Source organism: Carya illinoinensis, chromosome 16, assembly GCF_018687715.1.
Source record: "Carya illinoinensis cultivar Pawnee chromosome 16, C.illinoinensisPawnee_v1, whole genome shotgun sequence".
Lineage (NCBI taxonomy): Eukaryota > Viridiplantae > Streptophyta > Magnoliopsida > Fagales > Juglandaceae > Carya > Carya illinoinensis.
The window spans coordinates 19,662,986-19,673,139 of NC_056767.1; positions in this window are offsets into that span (position 1 = coordinate 19,662,986).

The following is a 10,154-nucleotide window of genomic DNA, read 5'->3' on the forward strand; positions in this document are numbered from 1 at the left end:
TTACACCATTGGTTTAGTTAGAATTATTAGAGAATTCTAGTTATTTATTAATTTTGAGAAAAGATGCTAAGATGCCAATGATAGAATGACAAGTGACATATTGGAGAGTTGCTACCTTGGTGGGCTAAGTACTTGACTAAAATACTAGATGGATTTGGAGAGGACCTAAGAGTTGGTTTAATAAGGGTCCTAACTTACTAAGATAAGAGGACTAAGAATAGATATAAGATATTAGGCCTAACTTAGTAGACATAAGATTATTGGGCTCAACTTAGTAAGATCTAAGGCTATAGGCCCAACTCAGTATTTAGTGAACTATTGAGACCAAGGAAATGCCCAATAAAAATTTAAACATGGGGCCTAAGGATAGGTCCATTCTAAGCCCACACAAAAAGATTTAATATTTGGCCCAATGAGAATTCAACACTCGAAGCCCATCTCACATGCCTCTAGGGTTACTTTCCAAACGTGGTAGGATCTATAACTTGAATTTAGGTTACTACTACCAAAACCCTCATCATGCTCATGCTCATGAATAGTAACCCAAACATCATGATTTGCATAGTTTTCTTCAAGTTCTTTTCTTCATATTTTTGAATTGTAATTTTTTTTCTTTTCTACTTGTTTTGCATCACTCTTAGGCAACCCTAGAATAGTAGAACAAACACCACCCGCATCACTTGAGAAAAGGGCATGATAATGCCAATAAAAACCATCAATCGGCATACACAAGTGCAAACCATGCAACCCCAAAACAAGCCCTTGAAACCATGGATCTTCAACAAGTTTTCAAATGGGTTTTCTACACCATTCAACTCTTATCATGTCACCTAAATCAAGACCTAAAATAATGCCAAGAACAATCCCAAGAGTCAAGCCAAAAACTCAACTATTCACCTAGGAAATGAAGAATTGATCAAACTGAATACACATGCTTCTTCAAAACTTTTTTGTACCAAAATCAGCCACCCCCACACATCAACACCTCTGTCATTCAGCCCTAAGTAAGTGCCCCAAAGTACTCCATTACATGCTTGGCCAATCACTTCCCATAGGCAGCAAAACTAATTGGCAAAAAGATTGGTGAACATGAGCTCATCTCGGCTACACCATGACCATTCAAACCTTTTTCATTTTTTGCTCAAACTTGACCAAGTGACAACCACTCTTACCTCATTACCGAATTGGAAAATTTACTCAATATAGTTCATTATACCAACAAAATAGATCACAAGGATGGGTCAAAGGGGAAGCAAAAACTAGACAGCTTTGGTGAAGCCGAAACTATTGGCTTCCCATTTGGTTTCTAATGGAAATAAATTGTTTTATTGTCTAACTTCTAAAACCATTCAGCTCCCTACACTAATACTTCGCCTTAATATTGTCCAACGGTAATCAAGTGATTTTTCCAACTATTCCAACTATGCAAATGATGACACATCTGAAAATGCTCTCAACACCTTCACCGCCCATACCCAACAGTCACATTCCACACCCTTAAGCCAAGTCATGTACTCCCTCACCCATCATCCCTCTATTGAGTCCTATAAATACCCCCTTCACCTCTCACTTCCTCAAGCTTTCTCTAAGTGCTCTTGAGAGAAAAATACTCATAATATGAGAAAAAAGGGTGAAACTAAGTGGTGTGAGAGTGAGTTCTTTTTGGAGCATCATAAGCCACAATTTGGTGAGTACCTCTACCCTATCCTGTTTGGGTGACTTGTTTACATGTTAGGATTTAACTTATGGTATAAAGAGGAAGATTTTATCAAGTTACATAAGGTTGAACTTGGGAAAGCACATACGGTTCATATTTGGAGTTACATGTGTAAATTATTTTTGTATGAAATTTTAACCATGACATGTCTTGATATGTTATATTAAGCTTAGCAAAACTTTGAACATTTGATTGAAGGTTTAAATTTGAGGAAAACAGCATGTCAAGATAAGTTTATAAGTCAATATCTTGTGTTGATCATCTAAACACATTTGGTTTCCACTTGCTTGAAAGTAACCTTGTCATATCATGATTTATTTTCCCAAAATTTGTGTTGTAAACCTTTAGAAACCTATTATCATCATGTTAGGGATTGAATTGCATGATTTATTTATGCTTGAAGAATTCTCATGTTAAAGAGAAGCTAGAAATATCATGCTTATACCTAGTTTGAAGGTTTTGTAGTATTTTGGTGCAAATTGATGCATAAATGATGACAAAAACTCATGTGACCTAAGTCTAAGTTGTTTGTATGTTCATTTGGAACAGATTTATTATTTGGTACTTAATAAAATTAGGTCACACATGCATCCATAGAACTTATAGGCTTGAAATCACAAGATAGTCAAAATGCATGCCCCGAGTTGGATAGAGTTAGCATAATAGTTGATTGATTTTTACAATTCTAGCGTCATATATGGGATTTAGAATATGAAAAATATGAGATTTGTGAAATTTGGTAAAATCTAAGGCCAAAATGAAAATAACAAAGGTTTAGAGCCTAAGTGGCAATTTCGGAGTTTTGTAAATATTATTTTGAACCGTTTTGATCATTAACATTTTCCTTAATTTTACAATTCCTAAATCAGAATAACTCTTATTATAGCCACACCAAATTTCTAATACCCAAGAAGTTTGTAAGTTAACTTCTAACTTATTTTTGGATAATTTATTTATAATTTTTGTATAAACACAACATTAATATTATAGATGTCATTTTGAGCATGAAATATCATATGACACATCATTGAGCATTTGATTACTTGCTTACATGGCATGTGAAGTTCACACCATTTTAGCATATTACATGAAAATGTAATTTTCACATGAAGCATATTACATATGCACATGTCATAAAATACATTTTATAGTATAGCACAAAAATAAATTTTGTCATGACCCCAAAGGATAGAATGAGAAATTATCCTAGTAGAATCCCATGTCCACTATGGAGTGAATAAAAATGGAGTAATAACCCCTAAATTGACAAAGAATCATCAACCGGTTTCCAATATATTCTTTTTAAAGAATACTAGAGAGAAGTCGTATATGACACTTAATGATGGTGTGTGCATATGTTATGATGATGATGAAATGTTATGATATCAATGCATTCAGTTATGAGTTTGCAGATAATGTTATTTTAACATGAGTTGTACTACAGTCACCGACAGAAACTAAAGCAACTACTAAGCTAATCCATTGAGTAACTCGCAACTCAGTCAATGATGTCATAATACTAACGATAAATCAGATCATTAAGGCTATAAACTCCGCGTCTTGTTGTCGCCATCAAATCGACCGTCTCAAGTCAGTCAACTTGTGGTGTGCATCCTGATCCTGACACTTGGTCCACCATTCGGAGGGGAATGGTAGTTGAGACTACCATGGTGAAATTTGATTATATATCTCAGCAAATTAATTGATATCTTAACACACAGTATACAAATGCATGCATGACAGTAAATGCATAAATACATAATTATAATCATAAATAAGCATGGCATAATTTGACATGTAACATAGCATGAACTGACATGACTTAAATTAAACGCAAACTAAACTTGACATGACATGAGCTGGAACGTGAACTGAAACATGAACTAAATGTGAACTTGGAATATGACTGAATGTGAATTACATGGACTTTGAATTGAGCATGACTGAATGTGAAATACATGAACTTGGAACTGATTGAAACAGCATGACATGAAACTAATAGTGAAATAACATGAACTGAAATTGAGCATGAAATGGAAATGAATTGAACGTGGAACTAAAATGAATTTTGATAATCAAAATGATTTCACCAACTGTTTCGTTAGGAAAAGTGACAATTAGAATGATTCAGCCCAATATATTCCGTTAGAGATATACAGACAATCAAAATGATTATGCCATGAGTATTTTAAATAAAATACCCTAATAATTAAAATAATTATGTCAGGAGTACCTAATAATATTTTGACAATTAGAATGACTACGTCAAGAGCATTTAAGTGGTGGTATTCTAACAAGCAAAATGATTACGTCGGAAGTACCTCATGTGAACTCTAAATAGAGATGATCGGACAATTATAATGATTATGTCACAAGTATTCTAGACACACTCTATACTCTAAACATGACATGAAATAAATTGACAGATGACATGACATACATAACATGACATAGACATGAAATGCATGACTGACGTAATATAAAACAGATAAATAATACATAACATGACATAACATATAACAGCTAACAGTACGCGACATGGCATAACATGTAATAGATAATATTACGTGACATATCATAACATGTAATAGATAGCATTACATGACATATCATAATGTGAATAGATAACAATTTCAAGACATAATATAATACGTATAACAAATAAATATTTCATGACAGAATATAATATATGTAATTGATAAACCTGTAGTGACATGACATGGTATGGAAAATCTGATAACATAAGTACATAACCAATAATTCCCTTACCAATACATATACATAGTAATTTGATAGTAAGTTTGAATGATCGTTTTACGAGAAAAAGTACGAAACACAAAAGACTATAAGTATGAGTTCTAAATGTTAGAAATTTTATCACTAATAACTAGAAACATGAAAAATTCTAGCTTAGAGCAAAATTACCATTTTACTCATAACTTAAGGATTTTACGTTCTAACTCAAAAAATAACCAAAATTTACATTAGAAATGTAAATTTTATCCTAAACTCAAATATTATCTTAGAAAAGTTTAGATCTAATCCCAACTATGAAAAACATCATAAGACCAAAACATCCTTAGACCATTTTTCTTTGATTTTTGTTATAATTCTATCCAACTTCAAACTTATATTCAAACCGAAATATTGCAACAAAGATCCTCATATCCTAAGCTTAAAACATATAGCAAAAATCTACTTCATAAAAAACAAAATTTTTAAGCAAAATATCCAAACTTTTAACCAAAACACCAACTCCTGAATATCAAGATTTTGACCTTTTTCAAAGCATCTCCAAGAACTTTAAAAATTTAAAACTTTCTTCTAACATGCTCCTAACACATTCCTAGGAGCTAACATGCTTTGAATTAACACAGAAAAGTCACTCAAAAAAAAAAAAAAATCTCACTTGAAATACTTTGCTCCAACACTTAGTCAAAAACAGAATTGTTTCTCAACTTTGTTATGATCAAATACTTGATTTGAGACATAATATGATGAACTCTTCAAAACAACAACATTATATGGCTTAAAAATTTGTCCTAAAGTAGATCAAAGCAATAAACTTAAAATTACATGGCTAAAAATAAACCAAAACATAGATCTAGCCGAAATCATCAAACTTTTGACCTAACCGAGTATTCTCTTGCATAAAAATTCATATCTTTGAAACTAACACAAAAAATCTTCAAAATAGCATTCTAAGATATAGATCGAATGCTCAAGAGCATCAAATAAAATAATTAAAGTCACTAGAGTAAGATTCAAACACAAAAGATCCAATCTTTCTCAAAACAGAAACTATTTTTATCCTTCTAGTTTCTATCCTTTTAGATCAAAGAAAAATTTATATCAAAAGTTTTAATCATGCAACTAATCTTCAATCAATATTCATATAAATATGTTAACAAGATTCCATAAAAATTTTGGACCAAGATCTGACCATTAGCTTGGTAAAAAACTCCAAAATGTAACACACTATCCAGTTTATCACCCAGATTAACCTCACTATGGTTAAAAACAACTTTTTATTGCTAAAAAAACCATGAAATGAAACAAAAAAGTTGCTCACAGAAGTAGAATCAAAGAGGAATAACTTTCATGAAGGAAGCTTTGTGAGATAATACTTACAAGTGCTTCAAAAATTGAAGATAAGAAAATTTTAAAAATTACTTGAGAGATGACTAAGAGTTTTCTTCAAGAACGGAAATGAAAAAAGAGAGGAATGAGTGAAAGGATGGTCTGAACGCCTAATACACTTCTGAAAGGTGGAGTATGGGCTTGAATGACACCTTGATGGATAGTGAGTGGGTCACAAACAGTTGCAAATATTGAGTGAGAATGGGCTGCTGCTACTGCCATGTAGGAGGGAGGTGGTGCAATGGCTTTTCCTCTCACATCATGAGACTATTTGGGGCATGTCAAGGGTAAATGATGGTTTGCCTTGGGTGAGTGAAAATTTCCTCAAGAAGTTTTGCCAAGGTTGCCAAAATTCTTGGGCCTTAAACAAGAGGACTTCATTTTGGGGTTTAAAGAGGGTTTGGTTAGTGTTTGAGATGTTATCAAACCCAAATCTAATTTTTCTTAACCCAATCAAAATTTTAAGGTTTAAAGGGTTATAATTTCATAACATGAATTTAAGAGATTAATAGTATGTGGAAGCGATTTAATCAAGTGATTAAATACAATGTTAGAAATCGGATTCAATAGGGTTTGAGATCAAAATTTAGGGTTTTGGGAAAGCATTTAGGGTTTCGGTTTCAACCAAGTTTTTGGAATTTCAATTGGATTCCAAGTATTTAAGACTTCACTAAGGTTAAAACCCTATTTAGTTTAGCACAATTTGATTGGTTGGATAGAATAATGTTTTACTTAGGTGGCATGATCTTACACTTTGATTTCCTTCACATTTCCATCTCATAGTTCCTCGTGGTGCCATGTGTCCAATACTATTAACCAAGTGTGGCTAAGATCTTGCCAAGTTTCTAAATAAAACTTTTGTAACCTAATATGGACATTTCACACTATGATTTTGAAAATACTGCACTTAGTGCTACTTTGATGCTACTATTTACTCAGGAAAAGTGAGAAATAAACTTTGCACTAAAAGTTCCTAAATAAACATACTTACTTAACACTGCAAGTCATTTATCAAAATCCCACTCTGAAGTACCTCAAAAAGATCAAAATGAGTTTTTGAACGGACGTTTTGTCCGAAGACTGAAAATGAGTTTATTATACCGTAAAATCCTAAATATTCATCTGAGTCTAATGGTGTAAACCTATCACATTCTTACACTTCAAACTATCTCAAATAAATAAAAATTACGTTTCTGGCACAAATCAAGCTTCGATTGAAGTATTGTTCTGTTTTCCTCATACTAGCTTCTATTCTTATCTTGGCCTCCTCTCTCCACTTTTCCGCTAGGTTCAGATTTGCACATAGGCCTTCATCATTTGTTCTTTCATCGAAGTGATGGACTTGGAAGCTTGACATTCCTATCTTTACTGGGATGACCACCTCTCTCCCATGTACTAGTGTAAAGGGACTTTTCCTGAGAGGGGTTTTAACCGTAGTATGGTACACCCCCATACTCCCTTTCTGGCTATTAACCACTTTTCCAAGATACCTATCGGGGTTTTGTTGGTTACCTCAACATGTTTGTTGGCTTGCAGGTGTCCCGGGGACGAATACCTGGCCTTTATGCCCAACTCGTTGCACAAGCTTCTATAATGGTCAGAGTCAAACTATCTCCTATTCTTTACAATGACCCAGGATATGCCGTATCGGCACACCATGACCTTCCATAAGAACCGAGTTACATTGGCGGCATGTATTGTGACGCCCCCAAAATCCCCACGCCCGAACACGGGGAATTCGAGACGTCCGGATGGTGACAACCCGGATCACCATCCTATCGACGGGTGCCAAGTGTGTGCAAAGGCAACAAATGTGCACAAGAAAAACGCAGCGGATAACGAAAGTCATATAACTAAGTACCAGAATTTTTCTTAACATAATACAAGCTATTTAAAACGTACATAGATAAAATATTACAAAACACAAATACAGTTTTAAACAAATAAAAAGATAACATCTGCAACCCGGCGGAGCCGCATCCTCGGGCTCAGCCTCCTCCTCTTCATCCTCTAACTCTGCACCAAAAGCTACGGAACCACGAATGGTACCGCAGGTAAGTAAAATCCAAACACTACCAGATAAAAACACATATAACTCAAACAAGATGCATGAATCATGCCCAATGCACAAAGCCCATAAAACACAGTTTTCCACACACTCCAAAAAAAAAACCCATTTGGCCCAAAAACACATCCTTTCCGAAAAACACGCCAAAGGTCACATTTGGCCCAATATCTCGCCGGAAGTCCATCCGGCCCAATATCTCGCCAGAAGTCCATCTGGCCCACGCCAAAAGTCCCATTTGGCCTCACAAACCATTATCCAATTTTTAACCGTATGCACCATGACCTCCCCTAGGGGTCATCCGCACACCCTGGCTCCAGTGTCACACCGCAGAGTACCACCACGCATGTGACACCTAACAAGCGATGCCCAGTTCCGCGCCCCGCGCGTGCGTAGCCAAGCATCCTCTAGCCCTCGCCAGCAAAGGGCCACGGAGTCGGTGAGTAGGGCGATGCCCGGTTCCGCGCCCGGCGCGTTCGTAGCCAAGCATCCCCTAGCCCCACTCCCGTCATCTCTCTCGACAACTCAGGGGACATCACTCAGTTTATTCCGCTCCCGAGTGACCAGAGGAGCTCCACCGAGATAATAACCCATTCCGGCTTGGGCTCGTGATACACACGCACCCGTAAAACCACTCACGCCAATACACAGGCTTTTCACACAAATCCCACAAACACATGTGCATGCACCATGAAATGCCATATCAATGCATAATAAAATAATCCAACAACATAAATCAATAAAACAGACAACTCCGTCCTCCATCCATCCGACCCCCGAAACTCCTCGGACTCAGTCCGGAATCAACAACCAACAACAAATATTTATTGAATGTGCAATATATATTTAAATCTGTAAATAGGGTTTGGAAAATACTTACAGCGCTATACGGTATTTTTAGAAAGCTCGCGGCGTTGCAAACGGCGGAGGAAAAGCAACGTAACAGTGTAATTTACACTGTGTCCGTGGGTAATAAATTACCCATTTTTGAACGGGGACAAACCAGGGCTTAGGATTGATAGGGAATGGTTTAGGGATGATTGTGAAGCTATTGGAAGTGGTGGTTGGCCGTGGGTGGCGGCGAAAACGCCGGAAATAGGCCGGAAAACTCAAATCGGAAAGCAAGCTCGTAGGAGCTGTTCCGGTGGTCGTTGGAGGCCGGAAATAGGTGGGTTAGGACGGCAAGGAGTCGGTGATGAAGTGGTGAAGAAATGGTGGCCGGAGGTGGAGAGACGGCGGCGGATCGGAGTAAAATCCGTGGGGAAAGAAATGGCTCTTCCGGCCAAACGGCCGGCCGGATGGGGGAGATATTTGGTGGGAAGGTGCGCCGGAGGGAGGGGGTTCGAACGAGACCGGCGGCGAGCCAAACGGTGGCCGGAAGGCGGCGGTCTGGGCAGAAAACAGTTCCGGCGACAGGGGCAAAAACAGAGCAGGTGTAGCCACTTCCGGCGGCTCTCGAAAGCAAACGGCTGGTCCGATGGCTCTGAAAATTGGTGGGGATGATCTATGGTGGAAGGGGAAGAGAATGGTGGTGACGGTGCATCAAACGGTGGCCGGACGGCGGAGAACCGGCCGGTCAAAGGGGCAGCGACGGGATGGAGAGAAAAAGGGGCTGCTGCGTACGCGGGAGAGGAGGAAGAAGAAAGAAGAAGAAAAAAAAAGAAAAAGAAAGAAAAAGAAGGAAAAGGAAAAAAAAAAAGGAAAAAGAGAAAAGAAAAAGAAAAGATGAGGGAAAAGAAATGAGGTCCAGTCCTCACTCCGGAAACCAAAACTGATCCGCCGAAAACGATTTTAAAAACCGTAAAACGACTAAATAAAATAAACACATCAAATAAATTAAAAACCAATTTAAAACACATTAATTCAAAATAAATAAACTAATATATTAATTAAATTAAAAACAACCCTTCAGTGAAAATACACGTAAAAGCGGGTCATCACATCCTCCCCCCCTTAAAACAAATTTCGTCCTCGAAATTTGCGAGATCAAACTTCAGCACCAAGCAAGATACCATAAACAACTCCGATTATACTTGAGAAAATCATACCATCATCCATTTCCACACAAGAATGAAGAACGCGCTTCCCAAAAATACTCCTATAAGCAACTCCATCATATTCGCACTAATCTCCCAGAAATGCATCACGTCTAGAACTCTTAAAGCGGCCACGTAAACCGAAATCACCATATCCACAAGAACTTCAAAACCGCACCCAAGCAAATTTCAACAA